We start from the raw sequence: 17,336 nt of genomic DNA, 5'->3' as shown, positions 1-17,336 counted from the left end.
TTCTAAAATGATTATTATTTTCAGAGTCATAAGATAGCATTGCATTAGTTTATTTTTCAGCACTTTTTTCTTTATCTACAGCTACAGAAATGGCATATCTAAACAGTATTTGGTGTTTTAAATTTGATAAAATATGGCAGATGTAACTCTCAGAAAAAGATTATAAATTTATGTAAAAATTTTGAAATGCCTGATTTACTCTAAATTAACTAAGATTCTGCCATCGGGTGTTTTGCAAACTTGAATTGTAGTCTGGAAATTAAACACTATCACATTAGTTGATTAGTCGGCCAGTTGTTTTACTTGTTTCACATTAGCTAGCATTTGGTGTCCAAATAATTGATTCTCTGTCTACCACCAAATTGGTATTCAACAGTTCAATTCAATTCTGTTACTAAGTGGAGTTAGTGTCAGATTCTACAAGTAATAAGAGTTTGATCCCACAAGATTGCCCTTACTTAAGACACTAGTGACAAGTCCCAGGTGCCACCCATATTTCTGACCTACTGGATATATATTTGAGTATTTCTGAAACTCCTCTCAGGTTTGAGAATCCCCCCTACAATGACTTCTAGAACTCAACTAAGTGCTGTCCTTTTTCTTTTTATGTTATGTAAAGATTTGGTTTTTTTCTACTAGAGGACGAAGGTAGATAAAGTGAACTGCTTTCCAATTTGCTCTTCACTGTATACAAACATACCCACATGCATACATACACGTACGTATACCCAAAATACCCCAACAACAACAACAAAAAGTGAAAAAGAAAAACAAGAATCAAAACCCAAAACACCCTCAAACTGCACCAGTACTTCATAGTTTGAGCAAAAGAATAGATCATGGAAGGAAGTGCAAAATGTAAAATTAAACGACTGAACAATGCTGAACAAACAGCATTATTAATATATAAAGTATTTATATATCGAACTAGTAACAAGGTGATGTTCTCTGTGTCTATAAAACTTCGGAACCACACACCTGATTTATTAAATATAGTCCATGCTAGCTTGCAAAAACCAAACAAGAAATTAGTTAACTTCATTCTTTGATGCTTCATCAAGATTTTCAACAAAATCTGGAACATCATCATCTTCCTCATCAATGTCTTCTGGTTTTGGTGCTTTGCTGTCCAATACTTGCCCGGGGAACTGTTCAGCTAACTTCTTAAGGCTTTTTAAGCTGTCAGCACCAAGCTGACATACTATTCCAGGAGGCATTTCTGTGATTGAAGTGGCTTCTGGATGACCAGTAATTGCAATGGTGTTAGCTGAGAGGGAATCTTGGCCTTTGGGATTATTGAAATGAATAACTGTCCCATCATCTTTAATCTTGTTCACCTTGGTGGTAACATGCTGATTGTATAAAAAGTTGGGAGAGTTAATTCTTGGCTACTTTAGAAGCATTGCATGATCCAAGCAAAAACTGCCCTTGTCACAATCAAGCAAGATACTAAGTGTTCTCCATGGTCAGTGGGAAGAGGGCTTTTCTTCCTCAGAGATGGTGATCACCACTGACAGCACCAGAAGGGAGGGGGAAGAAATGGGCTTCTAAATTTCAGGCAAGACCCCCTTCAATACCAGCTGTATGAGTCACAGCCAGTTTTTTTTGAGAGATCTCTGAAGCTTTTTGTCATCAGCTGTAGCTGTTCTATGTACTACTTTCTTCATTCTGTGACTGCTTCTTCCAGGTCTCCCACGTGGGTGCAGGGGCCCAAGCACTTGAGCCATCTTCACTGCTTTCCCAGGTGCATTAGCAGAGAGCTGGATCAGAAGAGGAGCAGTCAGGACTCAAACCAGTGCCCACATGACATGCCGGTGCTGCAGGCCAGGGCTTTAACCTGCTGTGCCACAGCGCCAGCCCCAATCACAATTTTATTACATTGTCATGATGTATGTTTGGTGATTGAGTTCAATCTCTAGCCCTTTTTTCTACCTAAGGTCAGTGAACGGGCCTGAAAGTTCCAGCCCTCAAGTCATGTGGTTGGTTTCTCTGGCAACCAGTCTCCAGCCTGAAACCACCTAATGGTGTAAACTTAGCGTAGAAAGATGGTTTTTTTTCTGTTTGTTTGTTTTAATTAATTTCAAAAGATATATCTATGATTCAGGAAATCCCAAGACCTTCAGGAGCTCTGTGTCAAGAACTGGGACAAAAAACAAATATGCATGTCAGATATTCAAAATGTTCATGGAAATGCATATTCTGAAAAAACAATGCATAGATTTCAAGGTCTTTTTGGTACCAAAATAAACTTATCTTTTAAAAGAAGGATTCATTCATTTGAAAGTCAGGGGAGAGAGAGAGAGAAGAAGAAGAGAGAGAGAGAGATCTTGTATCCACTGGTTCACTCCACAAAGACTGCAATGGCCTGGGCTAGACCAGGCTGAAACCAGGAGTCTGGAACTCCATCTGGGTCTCCCACATGGGTGGCAGGGGCCCAAGCATTTGAGCCATCTTCCACTGTTTTCCCATTTGTCAAGAGCTGGATCAGAAGTGGAGCAGTTGGGACTTGAACCAGAGTTCATATGGGACGCCGGCATTGCAGATAACAAGTTAATACACTGTACCACAATGCCAGCCCCTAAACTTATCTTTCAATTCCATTTTCTCACAAACTTGAAAGGCACTGATATATTGAAATATATAGATATAGATATAGATATAGATATAGATACATATAGGTAATACATATACATGTGTGTATCACCTCACAGCTAGTATCACCTTGGGAAAAAGACAGGGAAAGAACAAGAAAATTTCTAGAATATTAGGTATCTCTTGAAGAGGAGTAAGTCTCATGGTGGAGGAAACCAAAAGTCACTAGATAGTCAGCGGTCATGTTACCTACAAGGAAGCATCAAAAAAGCAGAGGCTACAGAATGGAAGAGTCTTCTGAAAACAAAACTGATCAATTTTAATTTATTTTTTACTTTTCCTAACACTCATAGTAGCTGTTCATTTTATTTTTTTTATTTTTTATTTTTGGATGTAGAGGATTTTTTTTGACAGGCAGAGTTAGAGAGAGAGAGAGAGAGAGAGAGAGACAGAGAGAAAGGTCTTCCTTCCATTGGTTCAGCCCCCAAATGGCCGCTACAGCCCGTGCGCTGAGCCGAAGCCAGGAGCCAGGTGCTTCCTCCTGGTCTCCCATGCGGGTGCAGGGCCCAAGCACTTGGGCCATCCTCCACTGCCTTCCTGGGCCACAGCAGAGAGCTGGACTGGAAGAGGAGCAACCGGGACAGAATCTGGCGCCCCAACCGGGGGTGCCGGTGCTGCAGGCGGAGGATTAGCCTAGTGAGCCATGGCACCGGCCAAAATAGCCTTTTATAAAATGTTTTACATAAGCCTTATGGTAACTGCAAGACAACAACATATAACAGTTGAATAAAATATAAAAAGAGAGGAATCACAGCAACATACCATGGAAAGTCATCAAACCACAAAAGAAAACACCGAGAGAGGGAAAAGGAAACAAAGCATCTAGAAAATGATCAAAAAAACAAATTACAAAATGCCACAACTACGTCCTCATCTATTAATAGTTATTTAGAATGTGAATGTATTTAATTGTCCAATCAAAAGAGATAAAGGAGTGGGCATTTAGCCTGGCAATTGAGATGCCTATGTTCCACAGCAGAGTATCTGGATTTGATTCTCTGCTTGAGCTCCTGACTCCAGTTTCCTGCTAATGTTAATGCCAGGAAGGCAACAGTGATGGCTCAAGTAATTGGGTTTCTGCCACCCACATAGGAGACCTGGATTGAGTTCCTGGCCCATGGCTTGGACTCAACCCAGCAGTGGTCATTGTGGGCATTTGAAATTAAAGCAATGAGGGGCCAGCGCTGTGGTGCAGCAGCTTAATACCCTAGCCTGAAGCACCAGCTTCAGGGTGCCAGTTCGAGACCTGGCTGCTCCACTTTCCGATCCAGCTCTCTGCTATGGCCTGAGAAAGCAGTAGAAGATGGTCCAAGTCCTTGGGCCCCTGCACCCACGCAGGAGACCCGGAAGAAGCTCCTGGCTCCTGGTTTCGGATCGGTGCAGCTCCGGCGGTTGCGGCCAATTAGGGAGTGAACCATTGGATGGAAGACCTCCTCTCTCTCTCTCTCTCTCTCTCTCTGCCTCTTCTCTCTGTGTAACTCTGACTTTCAAATAAATCTTTTTAAAAAAGAAATTAAAGCAATGGATAGAATCTCCCTTCTATGTCTGTCTATCTACCTCTGTCTCTCTCTCTGTGTATATGTGTTTTTCTGCCTCTCAAATAAGATAAATATTTTTAAAAAGATATAAAGTGACTGAATGGATAAATTAAAAATAAAACCCAACTATGCTACCTAAGAAAGACTCACTTCCCTTGAAAGGATACCAGTACTTGAAAGTAAAGGAGTGGAAAATATAATTCATAAAAATTAAAATAGAGAACAGAAGCAGCCATACTTACATATGTAAGTCAAAAACTGTAAAAAGAAACAAATATGGTCATATTATGATGATAAAGTGATCATTTCATCAAAAGGGTAGGTAACTATAAATATGTATGCATTCAACATCTAAAAATATATAAATATATATGCAAGAAACACCTAAATACATAAAATAAATACTAAATGATAGAAAGGAATAGACAGACTGCAATACAAAATAGTAGGAGAATTCAGTACCTCAGTTCAACAGGAATAGATCAATCAACCAGAAAATCAATAAGGACATAGTAGATTGAATCACGTTAGAGAAAACAGAACTAATAGACCAAACACATACAGAGCATTCCATCCAACAGGGACAGAACACATATTCTTATCAAGCACACAGGAACATTTCCCAGAATAGATCAAATAGGAGATCACAGAACAGATCTTAAGTTTAAGAGGATTGAAATTATATCGTGTATTTTTTAAACAGCAGTGTCTTTTAATTTTTAAAACAGCTGCAATTGAGAAGCAGAGAGACAGAGGGAGCCCCCAAATGGAGTCAAAGCCAGAAGCTTGGAACCCAATCTACGTATCTCACATGGGCGGCAGGAGCCCAGTACTTGAGCCATCTCTGCTACCTCCCAGCATTTGCATCAGCAGGGAACTGGAGTCAGGAGATGGAATTTTGTGTATAACTTAAGTATTTCAACATGTTGGCATCTTCCCCAGAATCTTCACTGCTAACTAAACACCTGAACCTCAAGTATTTTTTTCTGGTCACAGTGGTATGGGAGATATCTTCAAAATTTTACAAATGTATAGAAATTAAGCAGCAGATTCATGAACAACGAATGGATCAAAAAAATTAAATAATCAAGAGAAATCAAAAACCATATTGAGACAAAATGAAAGCAAAATAGAATATATTGAAACTTAATTATATATACCAAAAACATTTCTAAAATGGAAGTTCATTACAAGAAACACCTATTTTAAGAGAAAGAAAGATCTCAAATAAATAACGTTACACCTCAAGGAACCTGAAAAAGCAGAAAAATAAGCTAAAGTTAGCATAAGGAAGGAAATAGCAATAATAACAGAAATAAATGAAATAGAACTGGATACATAAGAAAAAATCAATGAAAATTAAGATTTGGTTTCATAAAATATTTGGTTTCATGAAACTATAAAAATTAAAATCCATTTGTCTAGATTAAGAAAAGAGAGAGGACTCAAATAAATGAAATTAGAAACATTATAAACTGACCCCAAAGAAATAACCAGGATCATAAGAGACTACACTATAACCAATTATATGCTATCATATTGGGTAGTCCACAGGAAATAGGTAAATTCCTGGAAACATATGACTTAACATGACTGAACCATGAAGACATAGAAAATCTGAACAGACCAAGAATGAAGAAGGGTATTGAAAAAGTAATCAAAAATCTAACGAAGAAAAAGCCCAGGACCAGATGGCTTAACTGGTGAATTCTATCAACCATTTAAAGAATTAATACTAATCCTTTTCAAACTCTTCCAAAAAGTTGAAATAGAGTGAATACTTCCAAAGTGAATTTATGAGGCCAGCAATGTCCTAAATACCAAAGCCAGAAAAGGATACTACAAGAAAACATAATTACAGACCAAAGTCATGATGAACGTAGAAGCAAAAATTATAAACAAAACACCAAATAACTGCATTTAACAACATTTTAAAAGAATCACTGATCAGGGGCTGGCGCTGTGGCATAGTCGGCTAAGGCTATGCCATGCCTGCGTGCCATAAGGGTGCAGGTTCCTGTCCTGGCTGTTCCACTTTCCCATCCAGCTCTCTGCTGGTGGCCTGAGAAACAGTGGAAGATGGCCCAAGCTCAGGGCCCAAGTGCACCTGCGTGGGGGACCGGGAAGAAGCTCCTGGCTCCTGGCTTCGGATCTGCCCAGCTCGGGCCTTTGCGACCATTTGGGGAGTGAACCAATGGATGAAAGACGTTTCTCTGTGTCTCTCCCTCTCTGTATAACTTTGCCTCTCAAATAAATAAATTAACTCAAATTTAAAAAAATGAAAAGAAAATTGGCTTTCACAAAATAGGATTGATCCCTGTGGTGCTTCAACATACGCAGATCTATAAATGTGATATAATACAGTAACAGAATGAAGGACAAAGACCATATTATAATTGCAATAGATACAGAAAATGCTTTTGACAAAATTAAACATCTATTCATGTTTAAAAAATATTCTCTCCTCAAATTAAGTATATGGGGCCAGCGCCTGCAGTGCTGGCATCCCATATGGATGCCAGTTCGAGTCCCCACTGCTCCACTTCCAATCCAGCTCTCTGCTATGGCCTGGGAAAGCAGTAGAAGATGGCCCAAGTACTTGGGCCCCTGCAGCCATGTGGGAGACAGGGAAGAAGCTCCTGGCTCCTGGCTTCAGATCGGCGCAGCTTCAGATGTTTCAGCCATCTGGGGAGTGAACCAGCAGATGGAAGACCTCTCTCTCTCTCTCTCTCTCTCTCTCTCTCCCCCTCTATGTAACTCTGCCTTCCAAATAAATAAATGAATGTTAAAAAAAAATTGGGGGGCCAGTGCGGTGGCACACTAGGTTAATCCTCTGCCTGCGGCACCAGCATCCCATATGAGTGCCGGGTTCTAGTCCCGGTTGCTCCTCTTCCAGTCCAGCTCTCTGCTGTGGCCCGGGAGTGCAGTGGAGGATGGCCCAAGTGCTTGGGCCCTGCACCCGCATGGAAGACCAGGAGAAGCACCTGGCTCCTGGCTTCGGATGGGCATAGCTCTGGCTATTGCTGCCATTTGGGGAGTGAACCAACAAACGGAAGACCTTTCTCTCTGTCTCTCTCTCTCTCTCACTATCTGTAACTCTACCTGTCAAATAAATAAATAAATAAAATTTTTAAAAAAATTGGGTATACAAGGAATGAATTTCAACATAATGAAGGCCATATATGAAAATCTTATAGCTTATATCCAGCAGTGAAAATTTGAATGATTTTCCTGTGAAATCAGGAAAAATACAAGGATGGCCACTCTCACACATCTTTTCAACATAGTATTGGAAATTGTAGCCAGAACAATTAGCTAAGTGAAAAAAATGAATGGCAAAATAAAATTGTCTCTATTTGCTGATAACATATCTTATATAGAGAAAACTTTAATGACATTATTAAAAGAATTTAGAACTCATAAATTTGGAAAGTTACAGAATATGAAAAGACACAAAAATTTGCATTTCTGCATAACAACTGAGCTACTTGATAAAGAAGAAAACAATCCCACTTAGAGTAGCAATCCAAAAATTCTTATGAGTAAATTTAACCACAGGTAAAGGATATGTCGTGGATACATATACATATACATATACATATACATATACATATACATAAGAGAAATTATAAAACATTGGTGAAAAAAATGATTGGATGAAAATAAATGGAAATATATCCTGTCCATGGATTACAGGAATCAGTTTTGTCAAAAATATTCATAGTTCTTAAAGTGATAAACAGATTCAGTGCAATTCCTATAAAAATTTCAATGGAATTTTTCAAAGATACAGAAAAATTAATCATAATATGAAGCCACAAAAGACCCTGAATAACCAAAGCTGTCTTGAAAAGGGAGCAAATCTGGAGGCATCCCAATTTCTGATTTCAAATTATACAACAGAACTTTATTAATCAAAACAGCATGCTTCTGACATAAAAACAGACACATCAACAAATGGAAAAAGACAGCCTGCCTACACACCTAGTGACAATCAGTTTTGGGCTATGGTATCAAGAACACATGACAGGGAAAATACAGTTTTTAGTAAATGATGTTGGGCTAACTAGATATCAGTATGCTAAAGAATGAAATTTGATCCTTATCTCATAGCATGTAGAAAAATAAAATTAAAATATATTAATTCCTTAAATGTAAAAAACTCAAACTAGAAACTACTAGAATAAAACTAAGGTGAAAATATCTACAATATTGATATATGGGGTGGTTTTTTTTTATATGACCCCAAAAAGAACAGGCATCAAAGCAAAACTACAAAGCTTCTGTATAGTAAAGAAAACAATTAATAAAGAGGCAATGCAATGTTGGGGCCAGCGCTGTGGCTCACTTGGTTAATCCTCCACCTGCGGTGTTGGCATCCCATATGGGCGCCGAGTTCTAGTCCCGGTTGCTCCTCTTCTAGTCCAGCTCTCTGCTGTGGCCCAGGAAGGCAGTGGAGGATGGCCCAAGTGCTTGGGCCCTGCACCCCATGGGAGACCAGGAGACGCACCTGGCTCCTGGCTTCGGATCGGCGCAGCGCCAGCCATAGTGGCCATTTGAGGAGTGAACCAATGGAAGGAAGACCTTTCTCTCTGTCTCTCTCTCTCACTGTCTGTAATTCTTCCTGTCAAATAAATAAATATAATCTTTTTTTAAAAAAGTGGCAATGCATAGAGTAAAAGGAAATAATTGCAAATCATACATTTGATAAGGGGTCAGTATATAAAATATGTGAAGAAGAGACACAAATAACTCAATAGCAAGAAAAATAACTCAACTGAAAATGAGCGAAGGGCTTGAGTAGGTATTTCTCAATAGAAGACATATGGATGTCCAATGGTTTCATGAAAAAATATTCAGAATCATTAATCACTAGTAAATTAAACCACATTGAGATACTACTTCATACCTGTTAGAAAGGATATTATCAAAATAATAAAAAATAAATGTCAGTGAGAACATAGATTAAAATTGTCACTTATACAATGTTGGTGGATATATAAATTAGTATAGTATATTATGGAAGACAGTATGAAGTTTTCTCAAAAAACTAAAAATAGAATTACCTTGTGATCCAAAAATCTAACTTCTGGGTATATATACAAATGATTTGAATTCTGTTTGTCAAAAAGTTATCTGCACTCTGATGTCCATTGCAGTACTATTTGCAATGGCCAAGATATGGAATCAACTTAAGAGTCCATCAAAGGATGAATGGATAAAGAAAAAGTGATACATGTACACAGTAAAATATGTAAGTTTTTTTAAAAGGAGAAAATTCTATCATTTGCCACAACATGGATGAACCTGGAGGATATTATACAAAGTGAAATACTCCAGGCACAAAGACAAATACTGTATTGTACAAATACTCATTTATAGAAAGAATCTAAAGATGTCAAACTATCAGATTATAGAATGCCAGTTACCCCAGGGTAGAAGAAGAATGGGCAAGGAATTGGAGGATGTTGGTCAAAGGGCTCAAATCTTTTATTGGACAGATGCAGTAAGATTTGAGATCTGTTGTTAAGTATGCTGACTATAGTTACTAATACTACATCTATCAAACTGCCAAAGAGTAAGCTGTAGATTTTTTGCATCATCAAAAATTATATAAGGCATGGCTATTTTAACTTTCTTCATTTTACCATTCTACTTTGTGTGTTGTGTGTTATGTGTGTGTGTACGCGTGCACATGTGCAGGCATGTATATCTCAAAATAGCACATCATACTTCATATATATTTATAATTATTATTTGCCAATCAGAAATTTTAAAAAACTTAAAAAACAAAAATCAGGAAAAGCATGGGCAACAAAAAACAGGAACAAAGGCCACCAATAAGAAACAATAAATATTAATCCAGTTCTATCAATGATGACTTTAAATTTCAATGATCTAAATGTACCAATTAATTAAAAGACAGAGTTTGTCAAGGTAAAAAAAAAACACACATCCAACTATGTATTGCCTAGAGGATACCCATTTTATATATAGACATGTATATGATGATACTACAAAAATTCATGAAAATACAATCATAATATGCATGTCCAGGAACTATTTAAAGGGCCTCTTACATGTGTAGATTTCAAAAATTTTTTGCACTGAAAACCTGAACGCTTATTTTCTTGAAGCACCCTCACAAATTAAAAGCAAAAGGATGGAGAAAGATAAAGCTTTCTACACTAGCCAAAGGAAAACAGAAGTAGCTATGTTAATTTTAGACAAAGCAGACTTGAGAGTCAGTAAAGTTATCAAGGATACAATGGGTATTACGTGATCATATAGGGGTCAATACTCAAAAAGATATACCTCTAACATCAGGAACAAGACTGGGATATTCAATCATCACTCCAATCCAACTTTTTATTTATTTTTTTAAGATTTATTTACTTGAAAGTCAGAGTTACACAGAGAGAGGAGAGACAGAGAGGGAAAGCTATCTTCCATTTGCTGGTTCACTCTCCAGTCGGCAGATCCGAAGCCACAAGCCAGGAGCTTCTTCCAGGTCTCCCATTATGCCACAGTGCCAGCTCTTTAAGGAGTGTTAAATAAGAGTCATATTACGGGGCCAGCCAAAGCTTTCTGATATGGCCTGGGAAAGCAGTGGTACCTATGTAGAGACCCAGATGAAGCTCCTGGCTCCTGGCTTCAGCCTGGCACAGCCCTGGCCGTTGCAGCTATTTGTGAAGTGAACCAGAAGACAGATGACCTCTCTCTCTCTCTCTCTCTGTAACTGTGACTTTCAAATAAATAAATAAATAAATAATTTTTAAAAAATCAGTCTTTATTAATTTTCTCCTAAACTTTTCTTCTTAAGAGAAAAATCATTGTGATTGGTAGTCAGCTAAAAGAGCTCTTAAACTTGTTAATAAATACCTAATACTTGATAGAAAAAATAGAAAACCTAGGTTCATCAAAATTAAAACCTGTTGTCCTGTAAAAAGCACCTTTGAAAGAATGAGAAAGTGGCCGGCGCTGCGGCTCAATAGGCTAATCCTCCGCCTGCAGCACTGGCACACCGGGTTCTAGTCCCGGTCGGGGCGCCGGATTCTGTCCCAGTTGCCCCTCTTCCAGGCCAGCTCTCTGCTGTGGCCCGGGAATGCAGTGGAGGATCGCCCAGGTGGCTGGCTCCTGGCTTCGGATCAGCGCAGTGCGCTGGCCGCAGCGGCCATTGGAGGGTGAACCAACAGTAAAGGAAGACCTTTCTCTCTGTCTCTCTCACTGTCCACTCTGCCTGTAAAAAAAAAAAAAAAAAAAAAAAAAAAAGAATGAGAAGGGAAGTCACAAAGTGTTAGAAAGATTTTGCAATGTATCTGTCTGGCAATATACTCAGAAATTAGAATTCTCAAAACTCAACAGGAAGTAAACAACCCAATAAAAAATGGAAAAAGGTATGAGTAGAAACTTTACACACACACACACATAGATAAACATTATGTATCAATGGCAAATAAGCATATAAAAATGCCCAACATTGTTTTTCATTAGGGAGATGGAAATTAAAATAATGATATATATTTATAAGAACATCTAAATATTTAAAAAATGTAAGGATATCAACTGATGAGGGGATGCAGAGAACTGGATCACTCATATATTGCTTATAGGAATGTAAAATAGAACAGCTATGGGTTGGCATTTGGGGCAGCAGTTAAGACACCCACAGCTCATAAGGGAGTCCCTGGGTTTGAGTCCCATCTCTGCTTCTGATTCCAGTTTACTGATGATGCACACCCCAGGAGGCAATGGTGATAGCTAAAGTACTTGGGTTGCTATCACCCATGTGGAAGACCTGAAGTGAGTTCTAGGCTCCTGGCTTTGGCTTTGCCTAGTCCTGGCTATTACAAGCATTTGGAGAGTAAACCAGCAGATGGGAGGTCTCTTCTTCTCCTTCTCCTTCTCTCTCTCTCTTTCTCTCTTTCTCTCTCTCTTTCTCTCTCTCTCTCTCTCTTTCTCTCTCCCCCCACCTTTCTAATACATATGTATTTTAAAAGAAATTACACAGTTTTTTGGGGGGAATGATGGAACTTTATTCAGACTATAGTGATGCTTACCCAAATCCATGGGAAAAAAAAAACAAATTTACTTCATAATAAGTTAGAAAACTAAATTTTAAAACTTATATTGTTGAGATGCATTATTATTAAATCTGGTTATCTTCATATATGTATTTCTAGGGAAGAATAATGCTATCTTCTGTAGTGAGCCAAATTTTTGATTATACTAGAAATGGTTATTTTCAGTAACTGAAGAAATGAAGTACATACTATAAGAATGATGTACCAGATTGAAATATCTGAAAAGAACTTTCTAGAAAAACAGACAATGTTCAGGTCATAAAATAAACCTTTTTTTCATTCCAGAATTGTTTGGTGTTACAGATTACATCTATAAAATGTTAAATTATTGGTGTTGCTGATATCCTTTAATTTTAATGAATATTTAAATTGGTAAGTGTAGGTGTAATTGACCTGAAAAATACCCACCACCTTTGATTTCCCAACCCTATTTTTTTTTTCAGATCAATAGGAATACTCCTTTTTTTAAAATTTGTTTGAAAGGCAGAGTTGCAGAGAGAGGGAGGGAGATACAGAGAGAAAAAATCTTTAATCCACTGGTTCACTCCTCAGATAGCCACAATGTCAAGGGCCAGGCAAGGCCAACTCCAGGAGCCAGAAGCTTCATCCAGGTCTCCCATATGGATGCAGGGGTTCAAGGAGTTGTATCACCCTCTGCTGCTTTCCCAGGCACACCAGCAGGGAACTGGATCAGAAGTGAAGCAGCTGGGACTCAAACGAGGGCCCATGTGGGATGCCAGCATCAGAGGCAGAAGCTTAACCTGTTAGGCAACAATGCCAGCCCCCAGAAATAGTTATGCTTACGAAAAATACAAAACAGTTAAAATACAATCAACTTTAAGGTTAATGAAAATGTTATCATTTCTTTAGTAACTCAGATTTAGCTATTTATCTGGCCTATTAGCCCTTATTGTAAATTAATAATAAGTTTACCTATTAAAATATATGATGGAGGCAATTCACTGATTTTAACATACATATTAATTAATATGGGTATCAACCAAACGCTTTAAACAGTTATAAATAAATGGCACTTAAATTGCATAGGGGACTGGATTTTTTCATGCATGAATTTTTCCTGTATTTCATTTCTACTTTTGTTGTCATAGGGTTGAAGAAAAATGGTTGAGGAACTGCAATCTGTCAGTCTTTTCTAATCTTTTATAACACTGTGCTTAGAAAGTTAATGAGAATACTCAATTTAACAAATGATGGCTCTACTGACTTCTCTGTTGTAGCAAAAAAGGTTGTCTTTTTATTTTTTCAAATCACTTTTGCTGAGATTTTATGTGTTTAAGCTACTGTGACGGATTTCTTCTCTCCAATGAGAATGGCTTTGTGGCTTGATATTTTAGGAATTATACATCAATTTTAAAACTCCATGTATCATTTTTCCTTTAAAACAAAACTCACAAGCATATATTTTTAAAAAGATCCTTCACTGAAAAATATTATCCATGATTTCAAATGTGTTATTATTCACAAAAAACTGTTTGCACTCATTATCACTTAATATTCATAGTTGATTAAATGTTTTTTAACATTTAAGAGATTCTCTTAACATTTTGGAGATTCTCAAAATATTTGGGTATAATCTTTATGTTTTTCATTTATATACAGGATCAAAATTTCCTATCTTGCTTTTCCATTTTATATTTACAGACATTTAATAAAGTGATAAGTACTCTATATCTTCTCTTCAAGGTACTTGCTATTTAATACTCCTTAGCAAACAAAATCAGTCCTTATTTAAACTATGTCTTAAATGGCAATTAGGGAAATAAAATTCTCAAACTGAAATAATATATAGTTTTATAAAATTTAAAGTGTGAGATCAAATGTATTTGACTATCTCATACATATTTAACCAACAATAAATCAAAAAGTATATAGGAATCTGAAGAACAATCACTACAATCCTTTGAAAATTATAGCTATATTTTTAAGTCAACTACAACTTACATTAATTTTAGCCATTTTGTTTCTAAAAAAATAAAATAAAATACAGGTCTTATTTTCAATGGCTGTTTTTCTTCATAACCAGTAAAAAAACAAGTTGCACTTTGGCCACATAATCAGACACAAACAAAAAATTCTCCCAAGCAGGCAGGATAAACTTCTGTGGTAGAAATAGCAAGCCAATATGGATTCCAAATAGAATATTACAGACTTCCATGAATAAACTTACAGATTTGAAGTGTCATCTTTCCAGGTTTGTGTGTCTGTGTGTTTTAACATTTGAATCGAGTCTCACAAAAGAAATATGTAAATGCTTTGGTCCAATTTTTTTTGACAACTAAATTTTTAATTTAAGTATTTTCTCTTCTGACTTGGGTAACTTGCTTAGGTAAACTAGCTTCCCCCTCCCCTGCAACATACATAAACACACAGACTAATAGATTATCATTTTCATAATTTTCTGTGGTGTTTCTTGAAGGAAAATAAATGAACTTAGATCATAGTACAACTGAAAGTATTATCCTTTTGTAAATAGGGATGCAATTCTAAGCTTTTTGAGGCAGTGAAAGCTATTTAGAAATAAATTTTAAAAATCAATTTAATCAGTTATAAAATTTAAATATGTTATGGGTCATATCAAGGAAAATAGTTACCTGCTGAAGGAAGAAAAATTAGAAGACAATTTTTTAATCATGTAGTTATTTCTTCTCTTTGATGATAGTAACAAAGGGGAACTATTAGATGTGGAGAGTCAAAATGGCTTTGCAATTTAATCTGGGCTTATCTATCTGCAGGAAAAAGTAATTAATCACCCCCATAAAAAAGAGATGCCTTGTAAAAGGTCTACCAGTAACCAATTTCGATATTTAACAGCCATTAATGTAGTGGCCAATGAAAGATCAAAGTTTAAAGTAAAATTTACTTCACATGTGCCACGGTAGGGACAATTGTACCGGAATGTTAAACAAGAAGGAAGAGTCCACCTGGTTTTGAGCTTGCCCTTATAGTATGGTCTCTGATAAATCACTTTAAACTCTCTTGGCTGTGGCTTTTTCAACATAACTCGAAGAGTTTCACTAAGAGTTTTATACCTTCTTTCATCCTTGGATTCAGTGATTCATAAATGAAGTGTGATTTTTTATCATGCCCTAACGATAACAGATAGAAGTATGAACATGAATGCACACATATGAATACATAACACACACACACGTGTGTAAAAAACATGGAGAAGAAAGTGAGGATGCCCTGAAAAAATTACTAAAAGAATTGTCTGCGTTCTCTGTAAGTGATTTTTTTTTATTATTTGAATTTCTTACTCCTGTAATAAACAGGCTAATTTGGTGGGATTTGCTCAACACAATATATGATAGGAGTTAGTGAACACACAAGAAAGGAAAGGAAGAGAAGTGAGTCAGTATGCTGGGTGAGTTTAAGGTGAGGAGAAGCCAAAAATCAATGATAAGACTGATATGTGTGTGCTCGTGTTTGTATTTGATTAACTAGTTCAATTGTGTTTCAAATAGGTCTTATCCATTTCACACTAAAGGATATGTAAAGCTGACTTCTCTCTCCCCAGTAATGTTCAGCTGTTGCACTTCCTCTTTCCCTTTGCACAGAAGAACGGTGAATTTCTTAATAAGGTCTTTGTTTACATGTGTCCTTCCACCCTTTCTGAAAACCAGGGTTGAATATTCGTATCTCTCTGTAACTTCCTTGGGACCTTTCATACATTAGGCACTTGAGAATATTTGTTGAATGGCAAATGATATTTGTAAACCAAAGTTTGCTTTGAGAAGTTGCCCTTTTTTGAATAATTCATTCAATTTTTCATTTCACACATTACACAGAACATTCACAATCTTCGGTATCCATGGCCTGATGTGGAAGAATCATATATAGATTATGTCCATTCATGTTCTTTCTTTAATCCTCTAAAATTAGTGCAATGAGGCAAACTCATTACATGATTTTATTTTTAAAAAAATTTTGATTTATTTTATTTTTGTTTGAAAGTCAGAATTATAGAGAGAGGAAGAGAGACAGAAAAACAGCTCTTCCATCCACTGGTTCACTCCGCAGATGGCCACGAGGGCCAGGGCTGGGCCAGGCCAAAGCCAGGAGCCTGGAATTCCATCCCACTTTCACATGTGGACAGCAGTGCACCAGGCACCTAGGCCATAATCTGAGGCTTTCCCAGCCACATTAGCAGGGAGCTGTATCACAAAGAAACAGATCACCGGCACTCTGATGTGGTACGCCAGCATAGCTGTGCCCCAACACTGGCCCCATTGCATGATTTTCTGAGCTAGGATTTTATTATTTGAATAGAAATTTTCCTTTATTCTTAGACAGTATTTGTCTTGGGACAAGTACTTTTGTATTTAGTTGACAACACTTAAATCACATATTTTTATTGCTACGTAAATATAAATAAAATCTCATCACTGTGTTTTGGTCTGAATTGAGCAAATGGATATTAATATAATAACTGAGATTTGTAAAATAATTAGAAAAAATTTGATAGAATTGCACCATCTGGAAGCACCAAAGAAGATCAGACTCCAGTTATTATACCTCAGGTTTGGGTTCACATGGGACACATAAAAGACCACTGTTTTAATACTTTTGCTAATCAAGGGATTAAAGTATATAGCTTTGTTTGAATACACCATTTAACTATTTCAAATTACTGCACCATTTCCATAAAAAGTTGAGATATTAGAACTGAATATTGACCTTGATTTTGTAAGTCAGCAGTAAAATGGCATTCAATGGGCAAAGTCAACTAATAGACTATATAATTTTTGTGGCTTTAGTATGAAGATCATAGGATAATGTTTTCAGTTAGGAGTTGGTGAAAAAAATCTATCACTATGCAAAATGTTTCAGGGTTCATTTTACCTAAACTGTGATTAGTCCACTGACCTTCTCACAAATCCCTCACATCAGAACAGACATTTAGCCTTGCAGGATGGTAGTGAAAACACCCACATCTCACAATGAAGTACTTGGGTTCAATTCCCAGCTCTAGCTCCGGACTGCAGCTTTCTGCTAATAAAGACCCTGGGAGGGGCCAGCACTGTGGCGCAGTGGGTTAACG

The 17,336-nt window shown here is 37.0% G+C and overlaps 1 pseudogene; it reads right to left on the bottom strand.

The window, feature by feature from the left end:
- Positions 1-1,028: 1,028 nt before the first annotated feature.
- LOC100356327 (transcription factor BTF3 homolog 4 pseudogene) overlaps positions 1,029-17,336 on the bottom strand; it is a 30,380-nt pseudogene continuing 14,072 nt past the window's right edge.

Source organism: Oryctolagus cuniculus, chromosome X (genome assembly GCF_964237555.1).
Source record: "Oryctolagus cuniculus chromosome X, mOryCun1.1, whole genome shotgun sequence".
Classification (NCBI taxonomy): Eukaryota; Metazoa; Chordata; class Mammalia; order Lagomorpha; family Leporidae; genus Oryctolagus; species Oryctolagus cuniculus.
This window is presented reverse-complemented; position numbering and strand designations above follow the sequence as displayed.